Source organism: Muntiacus reevesi, chromosome 1 (genome assembly GCF_963930625.1).
Source record: "Muntiacus reevesi chromosome 1, mMunRee1.1, whole genome shotgun sequence".
Lineage (NCBI taxonomy): Eukaryota > Metazoa > Chordata > Mammalia > Artiodactyla > Cervidae > Muntiacus > Muntiacus reevesi.
In genome coordinates this window covers 274,754,264-274,766,358 of record NC_089249.1, presented here as the reverse complement: position 1 = coordinate 274,766,358, position 12,095 = coordinate 274,754,264, and positions in this window count along the sequence as shown.

Sequence of the window (12,095 nt, the reverse complement as noted above, 5' to 3'; positions counted from 1 at the left end):
TAATACACCTGTTGGCTCTTTCTGTGTCTCCTATGGAAAAAATCTCTTCAGTCCCTCTGCCCACCTCTTAATTTTTTTGCAATTCAGTTGTATGAATTCTTTATATATGTTGTATAGTAACACTGTATCAGATATATGGTTTGCAAGAAACCTTTTTCCTTTTCATTTTGTGTATTGTTTGGTGTTCAGGAGCTTTTTGGTTTTAAGCTTACTTAATACTTTTTGCCTTTGTTGCTTGGATAAATATCAAATTCTTAAATTATAGAGTGGAAAAATTATTTGGTAGTTAATAGCCTTGAAACATAAAGTAATGAGTTGGTGTGGTCTTTAAAGCAAACATAACAAAGGAAAGTACAATTATAATGAAAATTTTTCTTTTTAATAATTTATTAAGTGCATATAATTTTTTTAATTTATAGAAGTGAAAAGAAAGTGAAAGTCATTCAGTCATGTCAGATTCTTTGTGACCCCATGGATTATACAGTCCATGGCATACTCCAGGCCAGAATACTGGAGTGGGTAGCCTTTCCCTTCTCCAGGGGATCTTCCCAACCCAGGGATCAAACCTATGTCTCCCACATTGTGGGCAGATTATTTACCATCTGAGCCAGCAGGGAAGCTCAAGGATACTGGAGTGGGTAGTCTATGCTTTCTCCAGTAGATTTTCCTGACCCAGGAATAGAATCAGGGCCTCCTGCATTGCAGGTGGATTCTTTACCAACTGAGCCACCAGGGAAACCCAATTTGTAGAAAAAAGTGTTCCATATTTTTTCTTTCTGCCTTTCTAGATTAAAAGTTCTTTGAGGGTAAGAAAGTATCATAGGCAATGCCTAATCTTGAACTATTGCAGAGCAAGATAGTCAATATTTTAAAAAAGATTAGATCAGTTAACCTGGAAAGCAAAGTCTGAGATTTACATGTAGGAGATTACCTACAGAGAGCTCATATAATCAACACCTGCCACAAATATGAAAGGTGAAATGTAAGGCCTTCTCAACAAAGACTTTAACCTATCCTCTAAGGAGCTCTAGAGTTAATATGGACACTTTAATTTTTTTTTCCTTATGTGGATAGGGGACCTGGCTTTAATATTCAACAGTGGAAACAGTGACAGACTTAATTTTTGGGGCTCCAAAATTACTGCAGATGGTGACTGCAGCCACGAAATTAAAAGATGCTTGCTCCTTGCAAGAAAAGTTATGACCAACCTAGACAGCATATTAAAAGCAGAGACAGTACTTGTCAACAAAGGTCCATCTAATCAAACCTATGGTGTTTCCAGTAGTCATGTATGGATGTGAGAGTTGGACTATAAAGAAAACTGAGCACTGCAGAATTGATGCTTTTGAACTGTGGCATTGGAGAAGACTCTTGAGAGTCTCTTGAACAGCAAGGAGATCCAACCAGTCCATTCTAAAGGAAATCAGTCCTGAATATTCATTGGAAGGACTGATGCTGAAGCTGATGAAACTCCAATACTTTAGCCACCTGATATGAAGAACTGACTCATTTGAAAAGACCCTGACACTTTGAAAAGACCCTGAAAGATTGAAGGCAGGAGGAAAAGGGGCCGACAGAGGATGAGATGTTTGGATGGCATCACCAACTTGATGGAGATGAGTTTTAGTAAATTCTGGGAGTTGGTGATGGACAGGGAGGCCTGGCGTGCTCCAGTCCATGGCATCACAGAGTCGGACATGGCTGAGTGACTGAACTGAACTGATTGACTACATATGATATATTGATACAAATTGCCCTTAGAAAGGAAGACTGATCTTGGGTGAAGCAGCATTTTATAGCTAATGGACAGTCCCAGAAAGAGATTCAGCTCAGAGCTATAAACCACCAAAGCTCCCAGCAGCCAGGAAAATGAGTGCTTCTGTGCTGAAGGGGGTACCTGGATTGTTCACTGTGACATCTACAGCAACCCTTCTTTCAAGACACATAGATGTATTTGATTCTTATAATGCTATGGAAATTGCTTCTTTAGATTCTACTGTGCCTTGTTTCCTGGGATGACATTATAAGAGGGAGGTAGGTTTGAGGAACTGCAACCCCTGACTCTTGATTTCATAATTACATATCATCACCATCTCCCTTCCCATCCATTCTAGATTCTCTATATAATGAACTAGCACCTAGTTAACATAGATGAGAACTTCATCCTTCTTGGGTTTCCCTGGTGGCTCAGCTGGTAAAGAATCCGCCTGTAATGCAGGAGTCCTGGGTTCAATCCCTGGGTTGAGAAGATCCCCTGGAGAAGGGAAAGGCTACCCACTCCAGTATTCTGGTCTGGAGAATTCTATGGACTGTACAGTCCATGGAGTCACAAAGAGTTGGACACGACTGAGCGACTTTCACTTTCACTTTCATCCTTCTTGGTGGAGACTGCAGAGGTTTACTGTATTTTTCTATTCACAGTTAAAATTGCTCAGTTCAGTTCAGTCGCTCAGTCGTGTCCAACTCTTTGCGACCCCCATGGACTGCAGCACGCCAGGCCTCCCTGTACATCATCAACTCCTAGAGTTTACCCAAACTCATGTCCATCAAGTCGGTGATGCATTCCAGCCATCTCATTCTCTGTCATCCCCTTCTCCTCCTGCCCCCAAGCCCTCCCAGCATCAGAATCTTTTCCAGTGAGTCAGTTCTTCGCATCAGGTAGCCAAAGTATTGGAGTTTCAGCTTCAACATCAGTCCTTCCAATGAACACACAGGACTGATTTCCTTTAGGGTGGACTGGTTGGATCTCCTTGCAGTCCAAGGGATTCTCAAGAGTCTTCTCCAAACTACAGTCAAAAGCATCAATTCTTTGGTGCTCAGCTTTTTTTTATAGTCCAACTCTCACATCCATACATGACTACTGGGAAAATCATAGCCTTGACTAGACAAACCTTTGTTGGCAAAGTAATGTCTCTGCTTTTTAATATGCTATCTAGGTTGGTCATAACTTTCCTTCCAAGGAATAAGCGTCTTTTAATTTCATGTTTGCAATCACCATCTGCAGTGATTTTTGAGCCCCAAAAAATAAAGTCTGATGCTGTTTCCATTGTTTCCCCATCTATTTCCCATGAAGTGATGGGACCAGATGCCATGATCTTAGTTTTCTGAATGTTGAGCTTTAAGCCAACCTTTTCACTCTCCTCCTTCACCTTCATCAAGAGGCTCTTCAGTTCCTCTTCACTTTCTGCCATAAGGGTGATATCATCTGCATATCTGAGGTTATTGATATTTCTTCCAGCAATCTTGATTCCAGCTTGTGCTTCTTTCAGCCCAGCATTTCTCATGATGTATTCTGCATATAACTTAAGTTAAATAAGTTAAAATTGCTCAAGGTAGAACCAAATGACAATAAGGTGAATGGCCTAGCTTTCCAAATTATTCTTCCCTACCGTCTCCATTACATAACAAAAGTCTTATCACCTCCTGATAATCAGAGTCAATTTACCCCTGCCAGGATTGACTCTTTTCCTTGCCTCATAGACTCTAAATATGAGAAGTACAATGTGATGGGGTGATTACCATATCTGGAGTATAATGGGAATATTTCTGTGTTACCTGGTGGACATATATCTCCTCTGGAGCACAAGACCATTACCCTCAAGGATCCCAGGGAAACAGAGATGGAAAACACATGTTTTCTAACTATATCACTGAGAGTCAAGGTAAGAAGTGCCACCACTAATTTCACTTTATGATTTTCAAGCTAGTGTAATCTACCAATTGGAGACTTCACACAATATAACGGTAACTGGGTTATAGCATCTAGAAGAATTAATCCTCACTGTCACAGGGAATTGTCTTTAAGGTGACAGATGCAACTATATCTTTAAGCAGGCCATTCCATTACTCTATAAAGCTTGGAGTTTCAGGGTGGCATGATAGGCATGGTGGGTTTTATAGCTGAGTGCTCACTATTGCCACATATCCTTTGATCTTATGCTTGTCATGCCATCTGATGGAATATCAGTAGATCAAATGTGCTGTATTACTTAGATACTGTTGCTACCCTAAAACATAACAAGCAGAAAAGAAACTCCAACAAGAATATGAATCTGTCTTAGTAATGATAAAATGCTTCTCTTTTCAAGATAAAGGGAGCTCAGTGTAATTAGCTTGTCAGAAGGTAGCTTGCTGATTTCTTCACTAAGTGTTACTGCATGAGGGGCTAGGGTTGTATCTGTTGTAGTGAAATTGAGTAATAGAAGGAAGCAATAAGAAGCAATAGCTCCATAGTCTCCATCCCTGCCAGAGTAGCAACTGTTGTGCCGATACTGGAGTGGCCTTGAAAATGTCTGGTCGGCATCAAGGGTCCAAGTTATTCTGGATACTTTCCTGTTTAGTACTCTTTTTCTAATGAATGCTTTTTAGTAAGTGTTAACCTGCAGTAAGAGGTTTTCAAACTTAGAACTATGCCTCTCCATCCTGAACATACCTTATTCTCAGTTCTCCATGTCTCTAATCTTCCATTCCTTCTTGTAGATTTCTTTCTAACTAGCCAAAGAAGCTGGCCTTTGTATTACTTTATTAGGACTGCTATAATATGACACTGGGCAGCTGATCAATAACCTCAGATATGCAGATGACACCACCCTTATGGGAGAAAGCAAAGAGGAACTAAAGAGCCTCTTGGTGAAAGTGAAAGAGGAGAGTGAAAAAGTTGGCTTAAAGCTCAGCATTCAGAAAACTAAGATCATGGCATCTGGTCCCATAACTTCATGGCAGATAGATGGGGAAACAGTGACTGACTTTATTTTTCTGGGTTCCAAAATCACTGCAGATGGTGATTGCAGCAATGAAATTAAAATCGCTTACTCCTTGGAAGGAAAGTTATGACCAAACTAGACAACATATTAAAAAGCAGAGACATTACTTTGCTAATAAAGGTTCATCTAGTCAAGGCTATGGTTTTACCAGTGGTCATGTATGGATGTGAGAGTTGGATTATAAAGAAAGCTGAGCACCAAAGATTGATGCTTTTGAACTGTGGTGTTGGGAAGACTCCTGAGAGTCCCTTGGACTGCAAGAAGAGCCAACCAGTCCATCTTAAAGGAGATCAGTCCTGGGTGTTCATAGGAAGGACTGATGCTGAAGCTGAAACTCAAATGCTTTGGCCACCTGATGCAAAGAGTTGAGTCATTGGAAAAGACCCTGATGCTGGGAGAGATTGAAGGCGGGAGGAAAAGGGGAGGACAGAGGATGAGATGGTTGGATGGCTTCACCGACATGATGGACATGGGTTTGAATGGACTCCGGGAGTTGGTGATGGACAGGGAGGCCTGGTGTGCTGCGGCTCCTGGGGTCGCAAAGATTCGGACACGACTGACAGACTGAACTGAACTGAACTGAAGAGTCTAATGACAGGCTACTTTTCTGTCTACACAAAGTGGCTAACCAGGCTTAAAATTTAAAATTCTTTCCATCAGGATATTAATTCACCAGTCTCTTTTAGCCCACCCTTAAAAGGTGCCTTTTATTTAGTTGTTCAGTCATGTCCGACTCTGCAATGCCATGGACTGTAGTTTGCCAGGCTCCGCTGTCCATGGGGTTTTCCAGGCAAGAATACTGGAGTGGCCTGCCTTTTCCGTCTGCAGGGTATCTCCCTGACCCAGGGATTGAACCTGCATATTTCACATTGGCAGGAAGTTAAAAGGTACTTTAGCATAGCTATTAAACAATTTTCGTGTGCACCCACATGTTCTCATAAGTCAACTTGAACAAAATGAACCACACTTGGACTTGACCTCTTTTATTCAGCTATCCATATGACATTCTTGTGGCCACAGCTGTGAGCTGAGGAGGAGGGCTGTGATAAAATGCTTGTGGATAATTTAGGAACCTTGGCCATCTGTACATGCAGCTTGCATTTACCGTCTGGCTGTGCTTGTTTCTGATCCCAGGTGTACGACCCATCTTATAATGGATTGCTATTGGGTCCACCTGAACTTAGGTTTCCCAGGTGGAGCAGTGGTAACGAATCTGCCTGCCAATGCAGAAGATGCAAGAGACACAGTTTCAATCCCTGGGTTGGGACGATACCCTGGAGTAGGTGATGGCAACCCATTCCAGTATTCTTGCCTGGAAAATTCCTTGGACAGAGGAGCCTGGTGGGCTACAGTCCACAGGCTTATAGAGAGTTTTACACGACTGAGCACAGCAGAACCTTCTAGACTTCTGATTTGGTGGGTCTGGTACCACCTGGCTCATAATGAGCAATTACAGCCACGTGGTCACTTAATTGTCCATGTTCTGAGAATTATCCCTAACAAGTTCATTCAAAGTCATTTATCTGTCATATTCTTAGCCAGCACCATTTTCACTTTTCTTGTTCTTCATTATGTTTGTGATGGTCCCTCTAAATACACCAACTCTTGAACAGCTCTGCTTCCTTGGTTTAATTCACCCTTTAAAACATGCTGAAAAAGGTCATGGCTTGTTTCTTTTTGCTTTAATCCAGAAATGATTTACAATACAATTTGTACTGCTTTAAAAACAAAAGTAATGATAGGTTTTCCTAAGGTTATTTTCTAATTTGTTGAGTCATGTCTGTCATGACTTTGCTTTATGATTGACTTACTAGTATATGATGAGGAAATGGCAAGGACCCTCTTAAATTATTAACTCACAAATAAACTGCATAACTTGGCATGATTGCAAGGCTAAATCAACCTCTGGGTGACTCATTAGACTATGAAGCCAAGAATCCTTGTATGAAGAAATAAAGGGAACAGCTGCTTGGTGTTGACTGATAACCTTGTTGTAAATAGCTGAATAGATGTTGTCCTCTTGGGAGATTAGCATTTAATCTTTATCACGAAATTTTAGTGCATGTGTTCCATTGGGACAAGTCCACAGCTCTAAAATATGAAAGGTAGAGTACCTCCCACGGATAAATAGTTCTGATAAGAAGCATTTTTCTGACTTGAGACTTTGAATCTATTTACCTTGTTATGCTGCATCAGGGTCTGCCTCAAGCAACAGAATGAGAGTTTAGATCAGCCGAATTATGGTGGAGGGCCAGGTAAAAATTGACAGTGACAGGAAGCTCTGACTCAATTCAATTATCAAGGAAAAAAATCTTAAAAATAAAGCAAAGTATGCTTAATACTGGAATAAAAGTCATTTTCCCTTTATGGAGGATACATAAGCTCTTGATCTGACCAGTGGTAACCACTCCCTGGATGATCATAACAACATGGCAATGGCCGCATACTATCTAACAACATTTCCTGGTACCTTTAAAAGATTTGTGACTATTTAAAAAAAAAATTTAATGTAGGATAACTCCGCTAAACTACAGTTTGGAATAATAAAAGTAGAAAGAAGAAAAAATGGTACCTTAGATTTGGGAAATTATATTCCCAATTATAGAGAATTTATTTCAAAAGCCAGAGAAGGCAATGGCACCCCACTCCAGTACTCTTGCCTGGAAAATCCCATGGACGGAGGAGCCTGGCAGGCTTCAGTCCACGGAGTCGCTAAGAGTCAGACACAACTAAATGATTTCACTTTCCCTTTTCACTTTCGTGCATTGGAGAAGGAAATGGCAATCCACTCGTGTTCTTGCCTGGAGAATCCCAGGGACAAGGGAGCCTGGTGGGCTGCCATCTATGTGGTCACACAGAGTTGGACACAACTGAAGCAGCTTAGCAGCAGCAGCATTTCAAAAGCATTACATTTAGAAAGGTAGAATCCAGTTAAGGCCATTTCAGGGAACACAATTCCACCACAGTAAAGATGTCATTACTTATTGGCACATTGCAATTTCCTCTTGACAACCAGTAGCTGCAAAGGAACATAATTTTCACTATCCATATATTTTTCCTTAATTTTGAGAAGTTTTTATTTTGTATTAGAATTTTCCAGGTGGTTGTTTTCTAATTTTTATTGGAGTACAGTTGATTTACAATGTTGTATTAGTTTCAGATGCACAGCAAAGTGAATCATTATACTCAATGATGGATAATCAATATATATTGCATATATCCACTCTTGGATCCTATTCTTATATAGGTCATTACAGAGTATTGGGTAGAGTTCTCTGGCTATACAGCAGGTTCTTTTCAGTTATCTATTAATATTTTATATAAAGTAGTATGTGCATATCAGTCCTAATCTCTAAATTTATCCCTACCCTCTTCCTCCCTGGTGACCATAAATTTGCTTTCTACCTCTGTGAATCTCTATTTTGTAAATAAGTTCATTTGTACCTTTAAAAAAAAAAGATTCCACATATAAGGAATATCATATTTGTCTTTCTGTGTCTGACTTACTTCGCTCAGTATAACAATCTCTAGGCCCATCCATGTTGCTGCAAATGGTATTATTTTGTTCCTTTTTATGGCTGAGTAATATTCTGTTGTATATATGTACCACGAGTTATCTATCCCTTACTCTGTTGATAGATATGTAGATTGGTTCCATGTCCCGGCTACTGTAAGTAGTGATGCAATGAATATTGGGATGCATGTATCTTTTGGAATTATGGTTTTTCTCCATGTATATGCCCAGGAGTGGAATTGCTGGGTCATATGCTGGTTTTTAAATTTTAAGGAACCTCCATCCTGTTCCCCATAGTGGCTGTGAAAAGTGAAAGTGAAAGTCGTTCAGTCATGTCCAACCCATTGTGACCCACTTCTCCAGGCCAGAATACTGGAGTGGGTTACCATTCCCTTCTCCAGAGGATCTTCCCTATGCAGAGATCAAACACAGGTCTCTCTCATTGCAGTCAGATTCTTTACCAACTGAGCCACCAGGGAAGCCCAAGAATATTGGAGTAGGTAGCCTATCCCTTCTCCAGGGGACCTTGCCAACTCATAATTGAAGTGGGGTGTCTGGCATTGCAGGTGGATTCTTTACTAGCTGAGCTATGAGGGAAGCCCCTAAACAAGTGTGAAAGTCATTACAACTTATTTTGCCACCAACAGTGTAAGAGGGTTCCCTTTTCTCTACACCCTCTAGCATTTATTGTTGGTAGGTGTTTTTGATGTTCACCGTTCTGACCAAGGTGAGGTGATACCTCATTACCTCATTGTATTTTTTATTTGCATTTCTCTAATAATTAGTGATGTTGAGCATCTTTTCATGTGCATTTTTTGGCCATCTATATGTCTTCTTTGGAAAAATGTCTATTTAGATCTTTGGGCAAAGTTGCAGGATACACAATTAATATACAGAAATCTCTTGCATACCTATACACTAACTAAAAAAATCAGAAAGAGAAATTAAGGAAAGAATCCCACTCACCACTGAAATGAAAAGAATACCTAGGATACCTAGGAATAAATGTACATAAAGAGGCAAAAGACCTGCATTCAGAAAAATTATAAAATACTGATGAAAGAAATCAAAGATGACACAGTCAGAGGAGAAATATGCCATGTTCTTAGAGTGAAAGAATCAATACTTCGAAAAATGACTATACTATCCAAAACAATCTACAGATTCAATGTAATCCCTATCAAATTACCAGTGGCATTTTTTCACAGAATTAGAACAAAAAATTTTACAATCTGTATGGAAATGCAAAAGAACAAGAATAGCCAAAGCAATCTTGAGAAAGAAAGCTGAGCTGTAGTATTCAGGCTCCCTGACTTCAGACAATTCTACAAAACTACAGTAATCAAAACAGTATGGTACTGGCACAAAAAGAAATATAGATCAGTGGAACAGGAAAGAAAGTCCAATAGTAAACCCATGCACCTGTGGACAGCTAATCTATGACAAAGGAGACAAGAATATGCAATGGAAAAAAGTCTCTCTCCAACTTTTCTTACATAAGATTGAAGTTCTCAAAGTTGGCAAGGAAAAAAATTAAAGGAAGGGAAATCAGCTGCGGATTTCCCTGTGGATACACGCGATACAGGCCAGGTATGTGGACAAAAAGGTGGAGAACTGTCAGTAGGCGATAACACTGAATTTTCAACAAAGAAAGAAAGATAGTAAATGTCTTTATTAGAACCTACTAAGGTTCTAATTTTTGTCTAGTTGTTTTCTATCTTTGTCTGATTTTGTTCTAGTTTTTGTCATTTTGTGCATAATGTAATCCTGAAAATAGGTGATACTTGATATGCAAAAGTCAACTGATTGGTTTAAGCATGAGAGATTATTGTTGCCAAAAAATCTGAAAAATATATTGTACAAAATTTTGTTTCACTTTCCCCGATGGACACAATAGTTGATAATGTATTTCTAGGATTTTTAATATAGATCATTTAATTGTATTCCTTTTACTTATAATTGTCTTTTTATTTTTTGGCCATGCCACATAGCATGAGGGATCTTAGTTCTCAACCAGAAATAGAATCTATGCCCCCTGCAGTGGAAGCATGGAGTCTTAACCGCTGAACTACTAGGAAAGTCCCTATATGCTTTCATAGTAGATGTCTAATACATAGTCAGTGACTTGATACCATTAGCAGACTTATTACTTTCAATAGCCACTTAACTGTACTAAGCCTATGAGATATATGTACTTAACTATTTCATCACTGTGGAGAAGGCAATGGCACCCCACTCCAGTACTCTTGCCTGGAAAATCCCGTGGACAGAGGAGCCTGGTAGGCTGCAGTCCATGGGGTCACAAAGAGTCAGACACGACTGAGCGACTTCACTTTCACTTTTCTCTTTTATGCATTGGAGAAGGAAAGGGCAACCCACTCCAGTGTTCTTGCCTGGAGAATCCCAGGGATGGGGTTGCACAGAGCCAGAAACGACTGAAGTGACTTAGCAGTAGCAGCAGCATTTCATCACTGTAAATTGAATAACATTTTATAAATTAAGAATTTAAAATTTTTAATATGTCAATTATTATTAGACAAGAGTCTGTTGTTGTTGTCCAATTGCTAAGTCATGTTCAACTATTTGAGACCACATGAACTGCAGCCTGCCAGTCTTCCCTGTCCTCCACTATCTCCTGGAGTTTGCTAAAGTCCATGTCCGTTGAATTGGTGATGGTATCCAACCATCTGATCCTCTGCTACCTTCTTCTACTTTTACCTTCAATTCTTCCCAGCATCAAGGTCTTTAAACAAGAGGCTATGGTCATGAGTATAAAGTGATCTGGCAAGTGTACCACATATGATACTAAACTTATTTGCTGATCATTTGAAATAGGGAAGTCTAAATTTACCTGGTAGATTGAGATGCTCAGTGTATGATGAAGGGAAGTGGGAGTTTTCAAAAGATGCCTAACTTGAAACCTAAATAACAATAGGAATCTCTAGCTCATTTTCTTAGGGGAGAATTCACAAGGCTTAAAAAAGTAAAAATAAAAAGAAATCCAACTAAGCAGCACCTAGTATAGCTATCATAAACAAAATTCTCCAGCACAAAAAAGGAGATTAACTTATATTTGGTGAACAGTAAAGGAAACAGAAGAAATCTGAATAATATAACTCAACATACTTGTTGTTTTAAGAATTTAATTGATTCAAATTGAGAAATAAAAGCAACCTAGAGGAGTTAACTCAGGAATTACTATTTTTCACAGTGCCATTGGAGATGTTAAAATGTGATTTGAAACAGTCAAGAATAGACTATATTTTGCAAAAAAAACCAAAACAAAACTAGCTTTTCTAAATTTTGGGATCTACAAAAATATAAAGGACAAAAAAAAAATCTCCATGTTTAAGTCAACCAATAAAACAAATCAAGCATAAGTACATCAAAAAAGGATAAGAGGGAAGTCAATATGTTTTTAAGGATACAAAAAAGAAAAAAAAAAAGGTCCAGAGCATGGATAACTGACATTCCTTAATTAGAAGACATAACAAAGAAAACAAAAACTTTATTGAATAATACTATTCAAAATAAAAGAAAATGTAACAACAACAACAAAAAAAACCCACCGAGAAGTATCCAACTCCCATAAAGTCTACTTAAAATTTAAATTTAATCAACAACAAATTCTACAAAGCCCCAGTAAGTAAACATAAAAATAAAATAACTCAACCTGGCCTCCTACTTTGGTTCCACAAATACATGAAGGCCATGAATGTGTAAAGTTTTAACTTGTAAATTCTATTCTTATCCATATTCAGTTTTATATATAAGATGGAAATAAATTCTCAGATATCTAAATAAACATAAGACATGCA